Here is a 27,152-nt window from a genome sequence, read left to right as displayed (position 1 = left end):
CACATGTCTGAAGGGGTCTGCAAAACTAGAAGAACAGAAAATCCATCTCAGGTATTGCAAATCAGCACCCTTGTAGGTTTTTCCAACTGTCCAACTCTGGAGATGGGGATTAATTATGTAGAAACTTAAATGCGTGGTGGATAATTACACAGGACATCTGGGTGCGAGAAATTTTATTCAGAGTATATACCATACCATTTTTCTAAAGCCATCACCTCAGAAGCATCTGCTACCAAATGTTCTACCGACAAAATGTGTAGAGCTCTTCAGGAGGTCTCTATCCTCCTTCAAAAAAGAAACATCCAGTAAGTCCTACCAGACTGGGGAGGGTCAAGATTTTATTCAAAATTCTTTGCTGGAACAAAAAAGAACAAGGACCTCAGGCCACTTCTGGATTTAAACAGAGTAAACCTCTTTGTAAAAAAAAAATACCCAATTCAGAATGGTCCCAGTGTCAGTGATTTTGCCCTGTCAAAAGGTAAATGATTTGATGTGCTCATTAGACCTCCAAGATGCCTACCTCTGTATAAAGATTGGAAAAGAGTCCAGGAGGTTTCTACACTTTCAGGTAGCAGCCATTCATTACTAGTTTAGAGCTTTGCTTTTCGGTCTGACCATATCCCCTGAGTGCATGGCAGTATTCGCAGCACACCTGTGGCTACAAGGGATCCACGTGTTCTCATACCTAGACTATTGGCTTCTAGCTGCAACAACTAACAACCAGAGACTATTTTTGCAGCTCTGCCTATCCTTAAGTGTATCCATAGGCTCTCAAAAGTCTCAGTTTCATCCCTCACAACAGATTACTTTCATTGGATGCCATCTGGGCACAACTCAATATGAAGTGTCTCTCATCCCAGAAAGACTGTTATCCCTTCAATGGTCAGATCAAATCCTTTATCATTATCAGAACCCCCATACAGTGCTGGTACAAGGAGTCCTGGGTCTCATTACAACCACAATTGCTATCTTCCTTTATGCCAGGCTTTGCTCTCCAATGTATGTTATCCACACAGTGGTCACAACTAACTCCCTTTCAGCCTCCATTCATTTGACTCATTCATGCAGGAATCATTTAAACTGGTGACTGATATCCCCTTTTCCTCAGGCAGGAAGAACATTTGTTCTGTCTTCTTTCACAGCAGTATTACCCACAAATGGTTCCTTTCCAGGGTGGGGTCATATAGAGAGGATGACGATCCACAAAATTTGGAACTAGTCAGCAGGCCTATCTTCACATCAACATCCTGGAGATGAAGGTGGTTCTCATAGTGTTGCAGGAATTTCAGGACCTCTTGTCTTTGGTTGTGATAACCATACAAACAGATAATGTTTCTAGTACATCAGCAAACAAGGAGGAACTAAATTTGCCTCCTTTGCAGAGAGGCCATCAGATTATGGCAATAGGCTCTATATTCAGGTTGTCTTCTAGTAGCAGCGCACTTTCTTGGAAGTCCGGCTGTCCATCAGACAGGAGCAGCAGGTCTCTCATATCATCTCACTAGTGGTTTCTCAATCCGTCAGTGGTTCAAGATATTTTTAGTCACTGGGACAAGCCATGCTATGAAATGTTTGCCTCTCTTTCCAACACCAAGTGTGGAAGCTACTCTGCTGTAGTCCAGGGATGCTGTAGTCTGCCAGTGGCTGTACAATTTTCGTTGTCTTTCCCCCTGTTCCCCTAATAACCACATTTCTACAGAAGGTATCAACTTAAAAATCTCAGATATTTGTCATTGCTCCATACTGGAGCTGACAGATTTAATTTCCTCTATGCAGGCCTCATCTGAAGAAGCCCCTTTGGCTTCTAGAACCGCAATCACCTCTCTCTCTTTCTCTCTGTCTCTGCCTGGTCAGCCTCACCCAGATTTTCACAATTTCAAGCTAATTACATGATTTCTACAGGTCCTGTAATGAGCAGGCACACCTCCATTTCAGAGATTTACAAGAGGAAATACAAAAGTTTCTCAGTCTTGGTTAACATCAAGGGTTCAACCCATATTGTGTTTCGACTGGAGATGTTCTACAGTTTCTGCCTTTACTGTTTGAGGGAGGTTCCAACTATTCTACCATTTAAAGTGCAGTTGGCTGCTATCTCCAGTTACCACTCTGAATAACAAAACAATACCTTGCAAAGTCTTCTTCACAGGAGTGTATCTTTTTCATCCTCCCATTAAAGACCCTACTCAGCACTTGGATTTGAATTTAGTCACAGAAGCACTAACAAAGCCTGCATTCAAACCAGCTTCATCAGTAGAACTAAAATATTTAGTTTTGAAAAACATTTTATGGTGGCTATTACTTCAGCTAGGCAAATTTCAGAAGAACTAAAATATTTAGTTTTGAAAAACATTTTATGGTGGCTTTTACTTCAGCTAGGCAAATTTCAGAAGAACTAAAATATTTAGTTTTGAAAAACATTTTATGGTGGCTATTACTTCAGCTAGGCAAATTTCAGAACTGCTTGCCTTATCTGTTACAGTGTCATTTGGTATTTCATAAGGATAAAGTATCTTTAAGAATTTACCCGTCCTGTATTCCCAAGATGGCTTCCAAAAATAACAATAACCAGCCTAAGAACCTTCCAGTGTTGTTTCCAAATTATTCCAACAAAAGAGAATATCTGCTGCACACTTTAGATGCCATAGGCAACTTAGATTGTAGTTGTACAACCAAAACCTTCAAAAAGGAATGACATTTGCTTGTCTCCTTTGCTCCTAACAGATTGGGCTCCAAAGTTTCTAAACAAACACTGTCCAAATGGCTGCCGTATTGTATCTCCTTTGTCTACTGTACCAGTAACAAAACCATAACATCAAAACCAAAGGTCAATTCCACATGATCTATGGCAAATTGTATAGCTTTTTTTCAGGAATTCCTTCATTAACAACATTTGTACAACTTCTACATGGGCTACACTACACACCCTTTCAAAACATTAACTTACAGAACCCACACTTCAATAGCTTATACTGGTTTCATATTTATCATCAGGATATATCCTTTTTAATGAAAGAGATAGTTGTGTGCCACATTATTTATTGTTTGGACTGCCTTATTTCACACTAAACCACTTGTCTTACTATACACCTGTACACCCTTGTACACTATCACTACACTACTTTGTGCAGTGTTGGGACAGAACAACCTTAACTGTTATATTGAGCTCCTACCTCACAGATCTCCATTGCACAACGTATAAAATGGGGCAGATTGCAAAAGACTTGCTCGCAGTGTAAGTGACTTACTCTGGGGTAAGCCTGCCCCGGTTCCAAAATACTTATTTTCAGTGTAAAGTCTATCAATAAAACAGACTTGTAACAGGGGCCAGCTTCTAAAAGGCTTGGAATCTGGCCCAGTGCCATATGGCATACAGATGCAATTTTCATGGAATACCATTTTATACTAATATGAATTTCAAAGTAATGATGATCACCACTTTTACGTAGTCAGATGTAGAGAAGGTCACCACCCCATGATGACGTGTGATTCTTCCTCTTCATACTGTGAAATTAGGACTTGCAGGAGCTCTTTATTGGAATCACCCAGGTTTAGGTGAGTCTGATCACCTCAGCATAGTGTAATTCTCCTCTGTATAAACAGAGGCAGATTACCTCATAGATGCACAAACATCACCATGATCCAATTATCAGAAGGTGGAATAAGAATTCAGGACATACTTTATTGGTCCTTGCTCATTTCTGCATCCAATCCAGCGATTTTGACAATTATAATGAAAGAACAGTTATAAAAAGAACATGTTAATAAACAGTGGATAAGAAAACAGCCATCATTTTATACAAATGTATCAGTGAACAAAAAGTATTGTTCATAAATTTTGTCCTTCACTGCATAGGGTTGATTACACCATAGCAAAATGTACCAAAGCCCCGCATGGTTCATAGAAAATGGGACACAGTAGGATAAGACGCGATGTTAAGTTGTCAATCTCGCCTTCATTCTTGCTGGATGGGTTCGGCTCCGACTCGGCACTTGCTTTAGCTTGAGAACTCCTTTTACCAGCTCGAGGCAACCCTATATCCCATGATGCAAGGCGGAACTACCTCAGATCTCGTTTGCCGCTTAGCGAAAGAGGTCTCCTTTGCCAGCTGAGGTAAGTAATTTTCTTGTCAAAAGAGAAAAGCTTAGTTAGGGTTTTATTTCCCCCTTGTATCCATTTTTATAGTCTGTAGTGTCGGAAACACTTAATTTATTGAAATGAAAATAGTTAAGCGCTTTCTACAGTACTGAATCTGTCTTCATCAGAACATCATACTATAAAATTGTTGGACTTATATATCACAGTTGATCTAAAAACCCGCCCTAAATAACAATTAATCAATAAGGCCAGGATGATATCTCACTTCTTACAGAATTCATGGACATTGTCTTGGATCACAATTATATCTACTATGAGGGGGAGCACTACAGACAAAAAACGGGGGTAGCCATGGGCACTGCATTTGCTCCTATTTATGCTAATATGGTACTGCTGGATTGGGAAGTGGAATTCATTTTAAATTCGGATTGGATGTCCTTCATAAAAAGATATGTCCGCTATTTGGACGACATCTTTATCCTTTGGGAGGGTGAAACTCAGGTGTTGCAGGAATTCATCAGTTATATCAACAACACCACGGATTATCTTAAATTCACCCACCAATATGATATACATGGTATAAATTACCTTGATGTCCGTATATACAGCAAGGACAATGAGTTTCACTCCCATATCCACAGAAAAGATACTTTTAGTAATGGTTATTTACATTACAGCAGTGCACATACATATAACACCAAGAGGGGCATTATCAAGGGACAGTGCATTCGGGCTGCCCGTATGACCACGGAGAGGCACATAATGGATCAAGAATTGGATCACATTGGTCAGCTTTTTTTGGACAAGGGGTATCCATCTAAGATGGTGAATGATATTACAGGTTATGTCAAGAAAGAATGGGGATTAAAATACAAACCACTGTTGGGGGTGGGTATATCTCAATCTTTGCCCACAGGTGACAGCAGGACAAAAAAGACAAACCAGACTGCAGGGACAGTGACTAACAATACTTACACTAGATCATGTATTATCCAATATGGTAAACACTCCAGTGAGGTAAAGAAAATTATTACAACAAACTGGAATATCATGACTAGTGATCAGACCATCAAAAGTAAGATTACTGACAGACCACATTTTGTTTATAAAACAGGAAACAATCTAAAAAGAATAATAGAAATAAAATCGAATTTCCAGCATAACACCAAAGTGAAGAGGACAGGTACTTGAAGATGTGGCCAATGCAATTATTGCAAATACATTATGGACACACCTAGTATTACCCTGAAAAACTGTTTAAAGAGCAAGATTTGGTTCTCCAATGGTAATTGTTCAACTAAACATGTCATATATCTAAGTGTTTGTCAAACCTGTATGAGTTATTATGTGGGGAAGACAGACCGCAGTCTAAAGAATAGAATTTACGATCACATATACTGCATGAGGAAGTTTGATATTAACAATGCACTATCTAGACACCTTATTAACAGTCCACAGTGTAAGATGTTCAAATTTGCGATTTTGGACGTTATTACCCCCAATCCTAGAGGGGGCAACATAAAGGCTACGGTGGGGGAAAGGGAGATCAGGTGGCAGATCAGGTTGGATGCTGCCACCCCCCCCCGGCCTTAATGAAATGATCCCTACCAAGCCTTTGGTTAGGGTTTAGTTGAATTTCATTGTGTAATATATTATATCTCTCCAGCACATTTTATATAATTGTTGTCATTTAAACAAAGTTGGAGGGTTATTCCAAGCATGTGTTTAGATTTCTTAACAACATATATATTCTTATATACATTTTTTCTTTTAAATAAATACTTCTTTTTAAATAAATATTTTTTATTAGTATTATGATTGGTATATATTGTATATATTTTATATTGTGTTTGTATCTTTATTTCTTTTGGAATACATTTTATTGTACACCAAGTTCTGTACAATTTTTAAAGGATGAATTTATATGAAATTATATGTTCAAGTTTTCTAACAATTAGGAAATTTGTTTAGTACTGCATATATTGTTGACATATCTGTATTCATACAGTTGCCTACATTAGTATGGTTTTGTACAGAAGGCACATGTTATACATCTTTAGTTTCTTCAGTAGCAAGGTGTTTGTGCTGCATTTTAAAAATGTGTATGGCATCATTGTCAAACAATTGACCTAATTGATTAATTGTTATTTAGGGCGGGTTTTTAGATCAACTGTGATATATAAGTCCAACAATTTTATAGTATGATGTTCTGATGAAGACAGATTCAGTACTGTAGAAAGCGCTTAACTATTTTTATTTCAATAAATTAAGTGTTTCCAGCACAGTATCCTGTTTCCTGGCGTTCATTATCACCGTCCTGGTGATTTACAAGTTTTGTTGTTTCGCTGGGATTTTTCATTTTCATAGTCTGTAGTGTGTTACAGCCCACCCTATTCCCTTGTATTTCAAACTTTTTATTACCTTTAGTGTAAAAGTTTAGTTAGGCCTAAACCCCATTGGTTAATCCCTTCCTGTGTGTTGTGTGTTAGGGGATTAATTTTGTGTGTTTGTTGGGGTTTGTGTGTGACTTCCTCCTAGGATTATGTCTAAGGAAGGCAAGGTCTCAGGCTTCAAGAAGTGTGACTCGTGCTGTCAGAAAATGTCTCTGACAGACGGTCACACTTCTTGTGTTTACTGCCTGGGGCCTTTGCACCTGCAGGACTCCTGTGCTTTGTGTCACTCTTTTAGCCAGAGAGTCCTGCAGGAACGGAGGAATAAGCTTATCCTCCGTGGCTTACTTAAGCCAGAAGGTTCTCCCTCTAAAGCAGGGTCTGGGAAACCTTCTAAGCCACCGAAGGCTCAGGCTTCAGTATCCAAGCCTCCTCCGGTGGCTCCGGCTGGAACCGATCTATCTACTTCAAAAGTAGTGGGTTCGGCACCGACTGGTTCCGACACCTTGTCTACTGTGGCCTTGTCGGCTCCGCCTGGAGCCGACACCTTATCCAGCATCGGAGCCGAGAAACCTTCGGCTCCATCTGGAATTCAGGGGACTTCGGCTCCGATGACTTCGTCCCGAAAGAGATCTCGGTCCCCTTCGTTGCAGAGTATCCACTCGGCTCCGGGGTCTCCTCTTTTGTCGGAGCGGAGCCATCGGAGCCGATCTTCGAGATCTTCCAGGCTGTCTGACCACGACTTAGAGAGGGTGGTGAGCAGGCTGTTGAAGTCACAGGCACTGGCCCAAATGCTCCATAGCCCATCTCAACAGACTTCGGCTACAGCCTCACCCCTTGAACTTCCTCCTCCGACTCCACACCAGAGTTCGGAGCCGGAGCTTCTCGGGACAGCGACTGTTTCGGTGCCGGAGCCGATACATCCTTCGGCTCCGTCGTCCTCGGCTCCGATCTCCTCCTTGAGGCCTTCCTTGGAGGGATCCGGTCGTCGGGTTTCCCTTGTCGGCTCCAAGGGGGCTAGTGGCATCGGACCCTTGTCCGACCCCGCTCTCCCTCTCGGGGCTTTGCTTTGGTAAGCTCGGCGCCGACATCGGCCTCGGAGCCTTCCCTCCGCGGGGATATTCTGGCCTCCCGGGGAGGGGAGCCTTTGAGGTGATGAGGAGTGTCCTGGCCTCTGAGCCAGGTCAACGGTCCATCCCTCTAGCTCCTCCCTCTTCAGTGCCTGTAGACGCCTCTTGCCAGCCTCTTGCTCTCAGGCCCAGGGATCCATCGCCCCAGGTTTCCCCATTGGGAATTTCCTCCTCTTCCGAAGTTTCTCCTGATCCAGCAGGTGACCCCCTCGGAAGAGGACGTGTAAGAGGAAACACACAGACTCCCCCGAGTCTACTACATCGGATACCGACTTAGATGAGTCGGAGGGTTCCCCACGATCCCCCTCTGAGGATGTCTCCTTTTCAGACATCCTTGAGCTCCTCAAACAGAGGGGGAATTGGCCATCCATTGATCCCTCCGAGGATGAGTCGGTATACCTGAAGGCTTTTGGATCCCGACCCTCCACCTCCTGGGTGTCTCCGCCTTTCGACCCACTTATGCAGGTAGTGGCTTGGAAGGCGTGGGCGGCTCCAGATTCTGTGGAACCTGTCCCCAGGAGACCATCCAAATTTATCACGGCCCCTACGGGCAAACAGTTCCTTTCCAAGGGCTTCTCTGTGGATGCTATGGTGGCGGCGGCGGCCACTAAGAAGGAACTGGTGGATCCTTCAGTACCTGTCCATCCTCCTAACAAGGATTCTAGGACCATGGACAGGTATGGAAAGCGGATGTTTTCTTCAGCGACCTTTGCTATGCGTTCGCTGAACTACCTTTGTCACTTCACCAGGCTTCAAAGAGATATTCTCAAGGAACTGGGTGAAGTGGTCCAGGATCCTTCTGCTGCTGGGGCTCAAGAAAAGATTGCCTCGCAGCTAGCAATCCTGAATTCCCTATCCAACTCCTCCATGCGGCTCATATCCTATGCGGCCGATGGAGCGAGCAGGGCTGCAGGCACAGAAGTTGCTCTTAGACGCCAAGCCTGGATGCGGCTTTGTAATTTTGCGGACCCCTTTAAGGCGTCCTTCACTAATACCCCCTTTGATGGTTCGGCTTTGTTCAGACCTCAGGTGAAGGATACCTTGACCAGGTGTGAGCAGGACGGTAAAACTCTTTCTGCTGTTGGAGTCCAATTTTCCACTCCTTCTAGACCATATCCCAAGGGTCAGAAGGGGGGGAAGATGTGGTTCCGTAAAGCCCAAGGAGCTACACCGGACACACGTGGTCAGTTTACCCCCAGAGGCAGAGGGGGTAACAATAATAGACGCCGCCCTAGAGGCAGGGGGGGTCCTCAGAACCAGGGCAACATGGAGTCTCTTCCTGAGAAGCCCTTTCAGCATCCCTGAGGTGTTGCCCGACTGTCCACCCTTGGAGGCAGTCGGGGGAAGGATTTCACTGTACCCAGTAGCCTGGCAATCCCTATCACAAGAGATGTGGGTACAGTCGATCATATCCGAGGGTTACAAAATCCCCTTCGAAAGGTTTCCCGTACCTCAACAATCCCTTCCAGACATCTCACCCGGTCAAAGGGATTTGGCAGAACAGGAGGTTTCAAAGCTCCTAGAAAAAAGAGCCATCCAGACTGTGCCGGCAGACCAGGTAGGATCCGGCGTCTACTCGAGATTCTTTTTGGTCCCCAAAAGGACGGGAGATTGGAGACCAATATTAGACCTGAGCAATCTAAACAGATTTGTCAAGAAGGCAAGATTCCGGATGTCACGCTTCAGTCCATTCTGCCCTTTCTGGGCAAGGACAACTGGATGTGCTCTATAGACCTTCAGGATGCGTACTATCACATAAAGATTCACAGACGCTCCAGAAGGTTTCTCCGCTTTCGGCTAGGGACCAGTAATTACCAATTCAGAGCCCTGCCCTTTGGCCTCACTTCAGCCCCCAGAGTTTTTACCAAATGCATGGCAGTGGTCACAGCTCATCTGAGACGTCAAGGATTCCAGGTGTTTCCTTATTTGGACGACTGGCTCCTCTCCGCCACCACCAAGTGTCAGCTTCTTCAGTCCAGAGACTACACTCTACAGCTTTGCAGGAGTTTGGGAATTTCAGTAAATTTCGAAAAATCTTCTCTGCTGCCTTGCCAATCTATCACTTTTATAGGCGCAGAATTAAACACCGTCAAAATGTTAGCCAGACTAACAGATCAAAGGATTCTGGACATCCAGAAATTCGTTCGGATTTTATTGCAGAGCAACAAGGTCAAAGCCAGATTTATACTGAAGGTTCTAGGTCTTATGGCTGCGGCCATTGTTCTACTTCCACTGGCTCGCTTCCACATGCGTCTTCTGCAGTGGATGCTATTCACGCAGTGGTCGTACCACAGTCTCCCGATGAGGCACGAAATCTTAGTCACACAGTCGTGCAGAACTCATCTGAATTGGTGGATATCTTCCCCTCTTCTTCATCAGGGACGACCCTTTGTTTCCCCTCCTCCAGTTGCCACAGTCACTACGGATGCCTCTCTGATCGGGTGGGGGGGCATTAATGGCAACCCATAGAATACCATCTGCACATAAATGTCCTGGAGATGAGAGCGGTGCTTTTAACGTTGCAGGCCCTCAATGACTTTCTTCCCACGGGGACTATTGCAGTACAAATGGACAACATGTCCGTGGTCTGGTACATCAACAAGCAGGGCGGGACCAGGTCCTATCCGTTGTGTCGAGAAGCTCTCAGACTTTGGCAATGGGCAATCTCCTCTCATCGGTTTCTGATAGCAACACACATCCCCGGCAGGTCCAACCTCTTGGCGGACAGGCTGAGCAGATCCATTCTGATGCCTCACGAGTGGTCTCTCAATCAATCTGTAGTGGATCAGATTTTTCTGCAGTGGGGCACTCCTTGTTGCGATCTTTTTGCTACTCCTCAAAACAACAAGTGCCCAGATTATTTCACCCTCTTTCCCCTTCCAGGCCAACCCCTGAGAGATTCTCTAACCCAGGATTGGCCCCGGGGACTTCTGTACGCTTTTCCTCCTTTTCCCTTGATTCCACAAGTCATTCAGAAAGCCACCGTTTTGAGAGCCAAGTTGATTCTCATTGCCCCTTATTGGCCTCAACAAATTTGGTTTCCGTCTCTGCATCGTCACCTTCTGGTGCAGCCCTGGCATCTGGACCCAGTTCCGGATCTCTTGATCCACCAGTCGGGTCAGCAGCACCGGGCCATTCATTCTCTCAACCTCACTGCTTGGTTGCTCCACTTCCTTCCCTAGCCAGGCTTCCGATGATCTCTGACTCCGTCAGAGACATCTTAGTGTCTTCCTTAAAGTCGTCCACTAGGACTGTTTATGCTAGCAAGTGGCGACGTTTTTCTATTTGGGCAAATTCCAGGAATATTGATCCCTTTACTGCTCCTGTGCATTCTGTTTTAGATTTCCTGGCGGAGGTTTTTCATTCAGGATCCTCGTCATCTACAGTTAAAGTACAACTGGCTGCTATTTCCAAGTATCATGTTGGCTTGCATGACAATAACATTATGTCTCATAGATTATGCAAGGCCTTTCTGAGAGGAGTTTTTCTCCTAAAGCCGCCTATAAAGCATCCTCCTCCGCAATGGGATCTAAACTTAATGTTGGCATCCTTGATACTACCTCCCTTCGAGCCGTCTGCTTCATGTTCTTTGAAGTTATTGACCTGGAAAACTATATTCTTACTGGCTGTCACTTCAGCAAGAAGGGTTTCCGAAATTCAAGCTCTCTGCATTCGTTCCCCTTACTTGGTTTTTCATAAGGACAGGGTATCATTAAGAACGAACCCTTCCTTTCTCCCCAAAGTTGTGTCTCAAACCAATATTAACCAATCTATAGATCTACCAGTCTTCTTCCCAAACTATTCCGACAGAGCTGAACAGAAGCTTCATTTTTTGGATGTCCATCGTCAGCTCAGGTACTATTTGCATAGAACTAAACAATTCAGAAAATCGGACCAATTATTTGTCTCCTATGCAGAAAACAGGATAGGTCTTCCAGTTTCTAAAGTGACCTTATCCAAATGGTTGACTTCCACCATTTCCTTTGTGTACTCTCTCAGAGGCAAGCAGCTATCTTCTAAACCAAAAGCACACTCAACCAGGAGTCTATCCACTTCTGCAGCTTTTCAGGATAGACTACCCATTGATACTATTTGTGCAGCAGCTACTTGGGCCACGCCTCATACCTTTGTCTCTCATTACAAGTTGGACTTGGCCTCCAGAGATAGGGCCAGTTTTGGTTCCACAGTTCTCAAGAGTCTGTTCCATTGAGCCACTCGGGATACAGGTGCTAGGGACGCGGTCCCATCCAGCAAGAATGAAGGCGAGATTGACAACTTAACATTTAGAAGTTATGTACCTACCATAACGTTCCATGTTAGTTGTCTTCTCGCCTTCTTTCTTGCGTCCCTCCCTCCTACCCCCTGGCCTGGACAGATCTTGAAGAGTTCCTATCAGGTCGTTTTCCTCCTGAGCCTTCATATGAGGACTCTTTTTATGAACTTGTTTCCTAAATTATGTTAGGTTAGTCCTTAGCAGGGTAGGTTAGCTACCAAACGAGATCTGAGGTAGTTCCGCCTTGCATCATGGGATATAGGGTTGCCTCGAGCTGGTAAAAGGAGTTCTCAAGCTAAAGCAAGTGCCGAGTCGGAGCCGAGGATCGGCTCCGAACCCAGCCAGCAAGAAAGAAGGCGAGAGAAGACAACTAACATGGAACGTTATGGTAGGTACATAACTTCTAATTTTGCACTCTTACCCCATTATGTAGCCATAGTACTCCAAGCATGGAGTACATAAGCAAATGATACCTCTGAGGTCTTACACAACTCACAAACAATACTCCAACTATGTTCAAGATGGCAGGGTACAACTGTACAGCACAGTCCTTCCCCCATTGGAAGTATCATGTTGACAGTACACCACTGTCTGTGGCTGTTTTCTATATATACCTGTCCTCATTGCAGCAGTCCATGTCTATAAATCATGGTGGTATATGGCAGCATGCTGAATACAGTGTACTGCATTTATGTAATAGGGTAATATTTTATGAATAGACAGGCCTCTTAGCTCTGTTTAGTTTCCAACAAGGATAAGGTGATTCCCTGTGCATGTACTATGGAAACCATTTATAGCAGAAGTATTTTATTTATTTATTTATTTATTTATTTTTTGCTGTTCAGCTTTGTGTTTTTTTCAATCTCATCCTTAATTTTCACTGCTTCTCATTTTGTCATCACCATAACCAAATTACTACTCCATTGCTACTTTTCTATTAATACTTACATTTGCTTATCCCCTCTAATGCCTTACTCTGTTATACTTCTTAAATTACACCTACCTGTCTTATACACCACTGTTCTGTCTGTAAATTCTCAATGCAGTTCTTGTATATTAATGTGTGTGAATATCAATACAAACCTGATTATATCTATTATTATATGTATTCACTGAAACTGCATTATACAGTTTATTGTAAAGATTGATTACAATAAATATAATACCTTGGCGCTTTTCTACTGGGTCTCTGCTGGAAAAGGGCACCTGTGCCCAGTTGGTCTTTCCTGGTAAACAGAGCTCAATAAATATTTACAGTAACAAGTAGCTTTACTTCAGCCCGTCCCCATACTGAGTACTTACAGTCATTTTCAAATGGTACACCTTAACATAATCACCGAGTCAATTACCTTGATGCCTTGTGTCCAGCTCTCTCTTCCTAAACAGCAGGAATGGCTGTAGAATTGTTCCATCTGCTGCGCATTTTCAGTTGCGAAGTGCCCTCTCTTGCTTGAAATGTTACTGATTCTGTTGTCTGTTGCTTCAGCTTTCTGAAGAAGTCCTCCAGGGGTAAGAAGGTCACAGCTGCCTCAAATAAAAACCCTTCAGCTGGCTAGGGTAGTACATTTTTAACTTTATTGTTCCTGTCTGGACAGCCTAATTACTGTCTGGAAGGTTGCCCTTTTCTACAAAAGCTGTGCCAAAAAGTCCATATCACAAATGACTCTTTTGCCTCCCAGCATAGTTTTCTTTTCTGGGGTCCACAACTGTGCAGTTGCCTTTTCACTTATTTCAGAAGTCTCAAGTTTCACTAGTAGTGACCTAGGGAAACGTCTGTGTAACTAGTATATCAGGTGCACTCATCTCAGTTTTTCTTTTGTCTCCCTGACTTCCATGACTATAATGCTCTCTTCCAGTATTTTCAGTCCTATTGCAGCTAATCTGTTTTGCCTCCCTTAATTTTTGCCCATTTGTTTCCCATCAGCAGGCGAGGGTTAACTTGATGCTGCCATCATTCAGGCAGCCATCGGAGTGTTTGAGTTTTTCCTTTTTCACTCTAGCCCTACTAGCATGAACCCAGTAAGGCAATGAAGATGTGTTTGCAATGTATTTATGGTAAAGGACATCCCCTCACGGTTGCAAGGGGCATTCCCTCTGAGCAGCTTTGCCCTTCTCCTTGAAGCACAAAGCAGTGATTTCCTTGGTTTCTGCCATGGAGAGTACACCACCTAGTGTACCCCTGAGTGTGTACAATCCTTTATCTTGCTCTGGGAGAAGTGAGTGGGCTTGTGCCTCTTTACGTCTTCCCATCCTTGCCTGGCTCCTCATTCATTTTTTTCAATGTAGGACATTTTAGGTGAATTTATTTTATGCATCTCCTCTATTAATATTATTTTTTTTGAAAATGAATGGAGTTTACTCTTATGCTGACTACATTTTAGTATTCTTGCTGCATCGACCGTCCAAAATAGAAATTACCTGTAGGTCAACTGTACCTCCTGGCTGAAAGGATGTCTGTCTTCAGCACACACTTTTTTTTTCTTTTTTGACATTTAGCTCATATACATCAGACCATCTTCATCTTGGATTATCTTCCTTCCATAGAGGATACTATTATTTAGCAAAATTCAGCTTTAATTTTAGATTTAAATGAAGGGAATAAACCGAGCTCTGCTAAAATGCATATTATGTTTCTTGCATCTGCAGGAAGTCCATTGTAACTGCTGTTTGGTTTGTCTAGGCTCTAAATATACAATTAAGGAGTGTAAAAGATATTACAATTTCAGACAAACCACCAAATTGTGATGCTTGCTAACGCCTTAAAACTCTAGAACAACCTAGAACAAAAAAAATGTAAAAAAAAAAAATGTCTAAGCCCTGTGAACCTAGTAAAGGAGTAAAAATGTAAATTTCCTCAAAATGGGCAGAATATGTATGCATGCAGTAGACAGAAATGACTCCAAGCTATTGGATTCTGGGAAAGAAAGACCCTCTACTAGTCCTTCCTGGGTGGCAACATCCACTAAAATATCTTCCAAATATGGGTATTAAAAAACACCAAAGCCAATACCTAGACATCCTCCAATGATGTCAGTGCTATAAATGTACAGAATAAAAATGACATGTTGGTACTTCTAGAGGTTAAGAAGGCTCAAGTCCCTGAATGTACCATAGTAGAGAGCTTATCACCAGAGGAGGTAAACAGGCTTACCCCACTAGTTACTCAGCTCAAGTAAGTTCTCTGTATTATTTTTCCATTTCATGAAATGAACAATTTCTCAGTAGGGCATGCAAAGATCAGCAAATATTGGCGACAACCACTGGTAAACTTCAGTTTATGTCCACATTTAGAATGGCTGAATGTGAACATTTCACCATTAGCTGTGAAGGTCCAGGGACTATAAAGGAAAAGAAAGAGAAGCCCATCTCTCTGACCTTGAGGTATGAAGGATATTTTTTATGTATCCCACACATACTCCCTGTAAGAATTGAAGGGACTGTATGATGTTGTATGTACTGGAAATAACTGGAAAAATGTTTTTATCTTTTAATTACCCAGAACTCTGCTGAAAAAGTGCCAGTCTCTCCTTTATGTGGCAGTTCTTGGTTTATTATGTAGTGGCAGCATACAGTGGAGGTAGATGTCAACAGTATCCAAATCAAATCTTACTATCTCGAACAGCAGTGCTGATAAACTGATATAGACTGAATTACAATCTCTTTAGCTTCTGCACTTATTATACTGTGTGGAAATTTTGTACTCAGAATTATTCCTTCTGCACTCAGTCTTGAGTATCTGTACCACACTTCTGTGACTTTGTGCACCAGTTCTAACTAACTTACCAACTTCTGTGTCTGAAGTATCTCTCCTAATAATTCCAAAACCCTGTAAATTTCATGCAAGTTCTACATACCTCTTTAACCTTGGTTCGCAAGCCTCATACCGTCTAAACAAGAGCTGTTTGTCCTCAGTGCACAACACATTCTGTTAGCACATTTTATTCTTGTCAGTATTCTTGACTGAAGGTTTTTCATTTGTACTAAAACATTCCTTTCTGTTGAAACTGCCTTCACTGAAACTGTATGTAAAATATGTTTATGTCTTTCGGCTTTTCCTGGTTAGGGGTCGCCACAGTGGAACTCCGGTCCGCCAATGATTGGCAGTAGATTTTTATGTGCTGGCTTGCCGGGCCTAACGCACAACCTTCAATGAAGGAACGCCCACATTCACGCATGTCGCCACACAGAAGACGCTGTAACTGAGAATCGAACGGGCAACGTCTAACTGTGAGGCGACAACGCTACCGCAGCACCACCACCGCAGTATAAACTGCATGTAAAACATAAAATGTAAAAATGAAAATATAGACCTGCTGCTGCATTTCTAGGCCTATGTAAAGAGGATACTGTATTTATGTTTGTCAAACTATATACAAGTGAAACCTGATCTTACACTCTGCTTTGTATATAGTGTTGGAAAATAAAGATACATCCTCTCAATCATTTTGTTCTTCACTGTATAACATTGTTTGCAGCGTGGGAAGAGCTGTTCAACTGGACCATCACTGAGCTGTCTTTAATAAAAGACGATGCACACAAATAGCCAGAATGCTAGACCCGGATTTGTTTAGCACTTTTGTACTTCCGAGCATATTTTGAAACAATACACCCAGCCTCTCAATCTCTGGCTTACTGATCTGCAGATAAAATTAAAAGCTTGTTAAAAATAGAACAGACCCCAACCTAAATTAGTTAACTGATCTTGCTATCTTAGTATCACCATTGAGGTCAGCAGTCAGTACCAAATTACTAACTGGTGTTTTACCATTTAAAGGGGAGGCAGGGTTGCTATATTGCTTTAGTGAAATGGTTTACATGCTAAGTGTTTTAGCAATTAAAGCTACAAATTACTTTGTCTATGTGATCAGTAATCAGAATTTACATTTAGGGCAAATTTATGACAAAAGTTTCTAGATGTAAATGCAAAGGGTGTTACAACACTTGACAAGAAATGCTGACAAAGTAGCTGTCCAAGCTTTAAAGTGCTTGATCTGATGATGTCCTTTTCATTCTTCCTCACTTATGGGTTACAGATCCGATCATCAGACCCACCTCAGCCACATACTTCAGACTTTGGATCCAATTCTTGTGCTTCTCCCTCTGCCTCTGATGCCCTACTCCATCCCTACTGCCTGAGATCTCAGTTAACGCCACCATGGTTAGAAGCAGGTTCCGCTCTCGAACAATTGTAAGAATACTTACTTCCCTTTCTAAAATTTAAAACCTTCTAAATTTGCAATAACTTTAATCCTCCCTCTTAGTTTTTTGCTGGTGCTGGGGGTATTTTTCTTTTTCCCTGCAGTTCTTGTCATACCATTGTTGGTATTTTTTTTTTTTTTTTTTACTGTACCCCAGATAGGTATTTCTATCTTTAGCATAGTTGGTAATAACCTTGTTTCTTTCTAACTTTAGTTAAAAAAAATGCTTTTCTATCACTGCATATTGCGTTTTCTTGGTGTACTTTTATCAATGTCTGAAAAACCAACAGGGTTTGAGAAATGCACTTCTTATGGGCATAAGATCCCTAATTCAGATGACCACAAGAAGTAAGTTTACTGCCTTGGACCCAATCACTTGAATATGGCCTGTTCAGTGTGCTGTATGTTCAACCCTAGAGCTTTGTCTGATAGGCACAGCAAACTCATCTTGAAAGGTATGCTTCTTGCTTCTTCTGTGGCTCAAACCTCTTCAAAAACCTCCAAAGTAGTTTTTTTGTAATCCAGAAAAAGGTCTCCTCCAAAGTCACCAAGAGCTTCTTTGGAGCCTATGAAGAAAATGAGAAAAGTCACTGATCTGACATCCTCTGATCTAAAGTCTCTCAGCCTTCCCTCGGACCTAAAACCTCCCTCGGATCTGAAGACATTGGCTCCAGTTGTCATATCTCCCTCACCAACAACCTCTTCTTTGAATCCTAAGCTAATGGATCCAAGGCCCAGTACGTCTCATCAGAGCCTTGCGACAGAATTTTTGTTAAACCTACTTCTCTCCTTGCCTACACAATTATTTTAGACTCTGAAGAAACACTCCAGGCCCTCCTCTACAGCATCTTCTAGATCTTCCAGAAGTTATTCAGAAGCAGATGTGGATAGGATGATACAAAAATTCCTCAGAGATCAGATCCAAATGGGGGTCCTACCATCTCTGCCTCCTGCTGGAGCTGTGAGTGTGCCTTCAAAGTCCATTTTATCTCCCACTCCAATCCAACCTATGTGTTTGTAGTCCCAGGATCTGAGGTCTCCAAATGGTTCAACGTCAGATCCAAGGAGAGTTTCCTCCTCCACTCCAACTATTTCCCTGACTGAGTCTGTTCCAATACCCTCTGATCAGACTGGGTCTCTGAGCCCAAGATGTTGCTGCCGGTTCTGAGGGTGTGAGCATGACTCCAATTTTGTTGGATCCATCCCTATGCATTGGTGCTTCAGCCCTAGACAGCTCGGATCTGATTCTCTCTGTGATGATCAGATCGGGGGTGGCCCTGGCCTACCTTCTATAGACCTCTCGACTCCTGGTCAATCTGCTTTCAGTACAGTAGAAAGGTCTTTTTCTCTCCACACAGAACCATCTTCTCACATTTTGGATCCTACCCTTTTTCCCTCATTGGTTCTGAGCTCTGACTTGTTCATACCTACTCCTCAGAGACAGCCAGCTCAAACTAGTCTCCAGACAGTTCCACTAGTGGAGCCTCCCCTTTCTTCCAACACCTCTCAAGAACATCCCACAGAGGAGGTCCTTCGGAAGAGAGCATGTAATAGGAGACACACAGACTCCCCCATGGAGTCTCTCACAGAAGTCACTGATTTTGATGAAGGAGAAGGATCCCCCAGATCACTACCTGATGACATCTCCTTTGGAGATATTCTAGAAGTCCTTAAACAAAAAGCTGGTTGGTCAGCCCAAACTTCTTATGCTGAAGAATCTTCTTGGAGACATTTGGTGCTGGATCATCTATGTCTTGGTTGACCCCCCCCCCCCCAGTAGATGAACTCAGTGATCTGGTTTCCCGCTGGGCATGGAATGAGCTGCATACTGTTGAGCCCATCCCCAAGCACCCTGACAAGTTTTTGGCCCCACCGTCAGACAGATCCCACTGGAGAAAAGGAGTCCCAGTTGATGGGATGCTGGTGGCAGCAGCCACTAGGAATGAGCTAGCAGAGCTCTACTGTCCATCCTCCAAACAGAGAGTCTAGAGCATTGGACAGATTTGGAAAGCAAGTATTCGCCTCAGCTACTTTTGCTCTGAGGTTGCTGAAACTGTCTGCACATTTTACTAGGCTGCAGAGAGATTTGACTAAAAAACTATCAAATACTCACTCCCTTAGTCTGTGTCTGCTGAAGATTTCAAAAGGACTTCCTCTCAGCTGGCCATTCTTATGGGTTCATAGGCGTTTACTAGGCTAATGACCACAAGGGCCTTTTCAAGCCTAGCCATGCATCCCAAATCTCTGACAAGTTCTGATGCCCTTGATAAGTGTAAGCATGGGCCTGGGAGATGAACCATTTACTGGTTACCTGTTTGCATTAGAGACATAGGTGTTCTTTTGTCTGTTTCAAATGCTTCAGTGAGGTTGATCTTTCATATGGCTGAAGGTACCTCACAAACAGCCGGTTCAGGTATCACAGTAAGGAGACCTGCTTGGATTTGGCTATGCAATTTTGTGGAGTCCTTTAAGATGTCTTTTGTTATTGCCCCATTTGATGGCACTTCCTTGTTTGGGCCATCAGTTAAAGATATGCTTACCTGCAGTGAACAAGAAGGAAAGCCCCTGTCTGCCGTGGGAATCAAGTTTTGTACCCCTCAACGGACTTTTCAGGTGGTAAGAAGATGTGGTTCCATAAATCTCTGGGACCTTTCCAGGAGTCGTGCAGGGATAATTCCTCCAGAGGAAAAGGGGTAAATGTTAATGGTAGTCATCACCCTAGAGGTAGAGGAAGCCTGCAGAACCAGACAGACCCTCTCAGTGCTCCTAAAACACTACCCAACTCTGGAGGCAGTCAGGGTTCATTTTTCTTTGTACCTAGATGCCTGGACAAACACTGCAACAGATTCATAGGTGTTCAGAATAATATCTGGAGGTTACTACATATCCTTTTTCCTTCTTCCTCCTTGTCAAAGGGAGAAACTTCCCAACATTCCACCCAGTCAGAAGAAGGAAGCAGCACAAGAGATACAAACGCTGCTAGAAAAAGAGTCCTCCAGAAGGTCCCACCTGACCATATAGGATTCAGGACTTATTCACACTTCTTAGAAAACAGGGGACCTCAGACCCATTTTGGATCTAAGCGGATTAAACCAGTTTGTAAAGAAACCAAAGTACTGAATACTCACAATTCAGTCCATTCTGCCTTTTCTGCACAAGACGATTGAATGTGCTCTATAGATCTTCAGGACACATGCAATCCCATAAAAATAGGCAATCCTGAAGACATGTCCGCTTTCAGCTGGAAGTCCATTTTTACCAATTCATACCTCTGCCCTTTGGATTCACCACAGCCCCCATTGTGTTTGCCAAATGCATGGCAGTAGTGGCAGCTCACTAGAGACTGCAAGGATTCCAGGTGTTTCCATATCTGGATAATAGGTTCTTCACTTCCCCCTCCAAGTATCAACTACAACATGCCAGGGACTATTTGTTTCAGATTTGCAACTCCTTGGGCATCTCTATAAATCTTGCCAAATCGAAACTTGCCCCAGCTCAGAGCCTGGAATTCACTGGGACAGTTTTAAACACAACTACTCAGGTGGCATCTTTATCTCTCCACCATGTTATCTCTAGCAAAAATCAGGTACAGGCTATCCTTTCTCATTGTTCTCCTCCAGCAAGATTAGTGTTTCGAGCACTTGGGTCCATGTCAGCTGCCATAATACTGCTCTCTCTTGCTTGCTTCTTTATGGGAATTCTCCAGTGGACTTTAGCGGCACAGTTATCCATTCTACATCATCCTCTGTCTTTTCAGGTCAAGCTCACCCCAATTTGCAAGTGGCACATTTGTTGGTGGATTCAATCTGACAATCTTTTCCTGGATAGAACCTTTGTTCTTCCACATCCAGTTGCCACAGTGACAATTGGAGTAGCGGGGCATTTTTGGGGAAGAACGGTCCAAGGCATGTCCCCCCCCCCCCCCCCACAAGAGACCAAATTGCATATCAGTGTCCTAGAGATGAAAGCAGTCCTTCTAGTGTTGCAGGCATTTCAAGATGCTCTTATCTTAGGGACTGTTGCAGCTCAGACAGACAACATATCTTTAGTCTGGTACATCAACAAGCAAGGAGGAACTCTATCTCAGATGATGGAATTTTTTAATTGGGACTGTACCATTTTTCAGATGTCCAGAAGAGATATTATGAACTCCTCCAGATGTAGTCTCCTAAGCCCTTTTCTGCCCTTCCTGTCCTTGCTGCTTTGTTGGACATTTTATCATCAGCTTCACAGACTCCTGATTCTCAGCCCCCAGCTCCTAAAAAAACCTGATAGGTTTTATAAAGTGCCTGATGATTGTAAATTTCTGTACAAATGTCCTTCTGCTGATCCTTCTATTTCTTCAGACAAACCTTCCAAACTGTTACCTTCCACTAAATTGCTTCCTTCTGACAAGAACAGTAGGGCCATGGAAAGGATAGGCAAAAGGTTTTACACTGCTGCTACATTGGCTTTTGGGCTATTAACTACCAGGCTCATGTGACCAAGTGTGTTTTAGCTGTTCTCTTTCAGGGTTTTCAGGTCATTTCTGACATTACTGACTGAGGGGAAGGCTTCGTCCCTCGCTTTGCTGGAATCCTCTTTGCAAGTGGTCCATCATTGTATTAAATGTAATTGTGATGCAGCTGATGCTTCTTCTGGAGCTGCTGCCTCTGGTTCTGTGGTAAGATGTTATTCTTGGCTTCACCTCCAGCCTTTGCCTGAAGGTATTAAGGCTACACTGATGGATGCTCCTCTTGACAATAATTTTCTATTTGGTTCTACTGCTGATTATCTTTTTAAGTCCCTACAAGAGAAGGGTAAGGCCTTGCAGGAATTCAAACATATTTTTATTTCCACTTTTCCCAAATTTCAGAGGAATTATCCTTCTAAGCTTTTGTATGTAGACAGTCTCACCCTCCTCCCAAAGGTAAAAACAGTTCTAGAAGGCCTCCTCATGCTGTCTACTCAGAAACCTCCTTTTTCAGACAAACCAGGTTCTGGCTACGTAGTTCCCTCTGTCCTAAGCAGGTTCCCTTATCTCTTTGTCTTTCCCTGTCTCTTCACAATTTGTTAAGGATCACTTAGGACTCTTCGGTTCTGTCTATCATTCATCAGGGGTATTACATGGCATGGAAATCCCTCCCTCCTTTTTTCGTCATCCCTCAACTTCCTCAAGAACAGATGTCCTTTTGTCTGGATGTACTTAAGAACCTTTTGTTTCACAGCACAATCCAAGCAGTTTCTTCACCTCAACAGAGGAGGGAGTTTTATTCCAGAATGTTTCTGGTTCAGATGAAAGAAGGAACCTGGAGACCCATTCTGGATCTTTCTCAGCTCAACACCTTTTTAAAGGAAGGTTCCTTCCTTTTGAATGCTGTCCCTTCAAACCCTATTTCTTGTTCTTCTATCTCAGGCTTTCCTAGTTTCTCTGGATCTCAAGGATGCCTATCTCCATATTCCTATTCATCCCCATTGCATTTTTGCATTTCTGTTTCTCCCTTCCATTTTAAGTTCTCTGCTTTGCATTTTGGCCTCTCTACTGCCCCAAGGGTCTTCACCCAGTGCCTTGCGCCTGTGATTGCATTTTGCAGGCTGAGGGGGCTACAGATCTTTCTTTACCTAGACGACTCATTCAGGCTTTATTTCCAAAGACCTTGCTTCAGCACCTTCACTATGCTGTCTGCCTCTTGCAAAGCCTTGGGTTCACAGTAAATTTTCAAAAATCTTTCCTGATCCCTTCTTAGAATCATGTTTGTTTTGGGTGCTGGCTGCACACCATTCCTTTGTCGGCAGCCCTACTGCTTCCCAAGGCTTTGACACCGATTGCCTTTTTTTTCAATCCCTTGTTCCTCTGGTCTTTGTCATAGGCACAGACTTTCTACGGACTCTGGGGTACATGGTTTCCATCATCCCTATGCTTCCTCTAGACAGACGTGGAGAAAGCTGCAGTGGTTCCTGACGTCACTTTGGCTTCAACATTGTCATCCTTTGGACTTTCTAATTCCTCTTCTTCCATGCCTCAAGTTAGAGCTTCTGTGGTGGATTCATCAATTGTCAGTCAACCGAGGGCTTTCTTTTCAGCCCCCAGTCCTCTCTCAGGAGCTCTTTTCAAATGCTTCAGACCTTCTTTCAGTCCTGTAAAGGTTCAGGACCTTTGGTCCCTTTGTCAGACGATGGACCATATCAGTATCAAAGAGATGAGAGCTCTCCTTGCTCTTCAGGCCTTTCATACTCAGTTCCTTTCAGGGCCTCACAAAATCTTTACAGACAATACCTCTGTGATGTGGTACATCAACAGGAAAAGGAGTACTTGATCTTATCTCTTCTGTAGACTAGCTCTTCAGGCTTGGGATGTGGCTGTCCAGTATCAGGTGACTCTTCAGAATGTTTATTTTCTTTCAGAACAGAATCTTGTGGCAGATTCTCTGAGCAGGTCCATAACACAGACTCGAGTGGGTGCTTCACAGAGATTTGTTTCTGGACATTTTCCAACAGTGGGGTACTCATCAGATAGATCTTTGGGCTTCCCATCTGAATAGACAAATTCCTCTTTTTTGCACCAGATTCTCATGTCTTCTGGCTTGGAAGGTGGACACCCTCTCGTTCTCTTGGAAGGGGGTGTTTCTTTATGCCTTTTCTCCCCTTTCTCTAATACAAAGGATACTGTTCAAGATAGAACAATACACTCCCAAAATCTTGTTTGTGACTCCCTTTTAGCCAAGACAGCATTGGTTTCCTCTTCTTCTGCACCTAGCCAAAGGCAATCACCACAAGTTGCCTCACAGGGTGGACTACTCACACAAGACAAGATGTCTCTCATCCATCCTCACTTGTCCACTCTTCACCTGACACTGTAGGTGAATAGGGTTTTGATCCCTTTTAGGCACTTTTTTTCTGAGGATGTCCTTCAGGTTCTGCAGAAGGCCAGGAAACCCACTACCAGGCAATCTTGTTTTCGTAATAGAAGAGATTTTCTGTTTGTTTTCTTGCTCATAACCTGGATCCTCTTTCTGTGGATGATACTTTGGTTCTCTCTTATTTCTATGAATTGTTCCATGCTGGGTTGGCATACTATTCACTTAAAGCCCACCTTTCAGCTTATTTGTTTTTAATCTGCCTTTGACTCCTCCTTCAACTTTAGATTTGAGGCAAAAAAATTCTTGAAGGAGTCCTTTATATCAGACCTCCCAGGAAGCCTGTCTCTCCTTCCTGGAACCTTAATTTTGTTCTTGAAAAATTAACTCAGGCTCCTTTAGAGCCTGCAACTTCAGCTTCCTTACAGCACTGTATTTGTAAAACTGTTCTTCTTTTGGCCCTTAATTCAGCTAGAAGGGTGTCTAAGCGTCAGGCCCTTATGCTTGTCCCTCCTTTTTCAGTTTTTCATAAGGACAAGGTGTGTCTTTGTACTAATCCTTCTTTTATGCCCAAGGTGGTTAATGAGTTTTTTCTTAATCAGTTTGTTCATTTACCCACTTTTTTTTCCTTCTCCTCAGTCTGTCAATGAGAAGCTTCTTCACACCGTGGATTTCCATAGACGATTCAGATATTATTTAGATAAGACTAAAGCCATTTGTAAATCTGAGCAGTGTTTTGTTTCCTTTCATCCTAGGTCTCTAGGTTTGGCTGTTTCTAAGCAAACAATTTCTTCTTGGATCTTTAAGGCCATTTCTTTCTGTTGCTCTTTTCATGGGAAAAGCTTTTCTTCTGTAAACGCTCATTCTACCAGGGCTGTGGCTTCCTCTGGTGCATTTTTCAAAGGATTGGATACCAATTCTGTCCTTGAATCAGCTACTTGGACTTCTGTACATACTTTAATTAAACATTACAAGCTGGATGTGGTTTCCAGAGCTAGAGCTGGATTTGCCATGGCTATCCTTCATGACTTTCTTGACAGCTCTGCTGGATCTTCCACCTCCAAATTTTCTTTTTGAGCTTTTGTACTCTCCCTTGAGTATGAAATACTGCAACAGTGATATGGAAAGACATAGTACAGTTGTGTGAAGTCTTACCATAACAGTAGATGTCCTTTCCTTCACTGTTGCAGTATTCACCTCCATCCATCTTTTCTTTACTCATTTTTTCTTGTTTCCTTCTGGATGCACATGTTCCTCCTTTTCTCCTTCATCTGTTCTTCTTCCTGGGGCTTTTCACTTCTGAGGTACGTACATCTGTACATCATCTTTACATCCTAGGGAAGGGCATTTACTGTTATGGTAAGATTTTACACAACTGTACTTTTCTTGTATTCTGGAATTTTCCTGCTTCAGCCTCGTACAAGGATATTATACTTACATCTTTCATGTCTCAGACTATTGTTAAAGATCTCCATCATGGGGTCTGCCAACAAAGGAACCAGATTCCAGAAAATTCTGAAAGGTAGTCATTATAGTCTCTGTCCTTCAACCTGCATAAGATCTGCCAATTCCCTCTTCATCTCATCCCTGTCTTGATGTCTGCCTACTGTTTTCCCCACTCTTTTATGCTGCTCTTCCTGCATAAGATCCTTCCATTACGTTCCTTTGTGAAAACTGAAACAATGTATGCAGTACAATTTTCCCCAATCCCATTGATCACCCCATCTTTGCTCGGCCTGGTTAGGGTTGTACCTCCTTTTCTACTTTGTGTTATATACCTGTAAAAAGCTTTTTTGCCCTTCCACATAACTTCTGCTATCTTCATTTCAACTCATGCTTTTGCTGTCTCACCACATTTATTGCTCTTCTGATAACTTTTTTGAACTGTTCCTCTTCCACCTCAGAACTCCCTCCTTTCTTTTGTAAGTCATATTTTTTGCCATAATGGTTAGCCTCTCAATTTTTATGCTGCTGCTTTAACCTTCTTTTTTTAAAAATTTTATTAAAAAAATGTTTTTTTGCTGGCATGTTTAAGGGTTATTGTATGAGGGTAGTATCTTTCTTCTGCAATATCTCCTCAGATTATGTGCTGGATTCATCAACTCCTACACTGTTTACACCATTCTGAGTGAACTGAGTGAATAGATAACACAAGCATAACTCCCACCTTCTTTCTCCTGATAGTTTTCCTACTGATTTTCTTGCAACCTTAAATATCGGGGGGATGGTCTCATAAAGGTTAACACAATGTGTAGACTACATGTAGTCTAATTTTTCTGATTGAACAGACAACGCACAAAATATGATAGGGATGTTCTTGAGTATAGATTGTGTACATTTAGTGCATGCTTAGTGTAGGCGTTCATTAATCTGGCCCATCTCTTCAGTGGCAGCTATGGTACACAGATGTGTACCTTCACTGGAGCCTATACATTGAACCTGATGTGTGATTAGAACATAATCTATTAAGGTTAGTCTTTAAGGCATCCTATTGTAATCTTTTCTTCTACATTGATATTTTTATTAATTAAATATCTGTATGCAGCATTCTCTATAATTTCTCCTCTTCGTACACTGCTGCTTAGTCCATCATTTTAATGATACATTCTGCTTGAGACTTCAGACTAAAATAGTTTAGATATGTTGACTATTCACAGAAATAATAGCTGTGTTAATGTGGCTATTGCTCCTGGCTCAAACTCACTTCCTCTTGTTAACTCTTTATGGACTTGGAAGGCCTATATACATTTGCAATTGGAATCTTCTGTTAAGAAATTCATGGTAGGAATCTTCTTTTGCAAGTAATGGTCTGAAGCTGGACAATGGCTCCCACAAACATGTAGGAGGTGAAGTTTCAAGTCTATGGGGGATAAAAACCCTTCAAACTTACTGTTACAGCCAGCAAAGCACTTTTGCAGGGCTCATCATGGAAAGTTATACCTCTTACTCCCCTGCAAATTATATTCACTAAGATTTCTGTACTTTGGAAAAGGGAGGGGGAATACCCTAGTTTTCCATAATGCTGGACTTTGTGTATGTTCTTCTCACATTTGCACTTGTATTTCTGCTCTTCTGAGGCTCAGTATTAAAGTCTTTAAAATTTGAACAGGCATCTTTGGGAGAGAAAGATGAAATTTACTGTATCAATCAAAACTGAAATGTACTGGAGGCAAAAGAGATAGATCATAACTTTTCAGGATGCAGCACATTGTCCCATTATAAACTTTTT

General features: G+C 42.6%; 1 protein-coding gene across 1 annotated transcript in view; it reads left to right on the top strand.

Annotated features, from left to right (window-relative positions):
- The window catches only part of IFT88 (intraflagellar transport 88), a 1,839,004-nt gene that overhangs the window by 1,286,872 nt on the left and 524,980 nt on the right, over nt 1–27,152 (top strand). The window lies entirely within an intron of this gene.

This window comes from Protopterus annectens, chromosome 5.part1 (genome assembly GCF_019279795.1).
Source record: "Protopterus annectens isolate FY-2018-M chromosome 5.part1, PAN1.0, whole genome shotgun sequence".
NCBI classification, from domain to species: domain Eukaryota; kingdom Metazoa; phylum Chordata; order Ceratodontiformes; family Protopteridae; genus Protopterus; species Protopterus annectens.
Note: the sequence above shows the minus strand (reverse complement) of the source record. Positions and strands in the feature narration are given on the sequence as shown.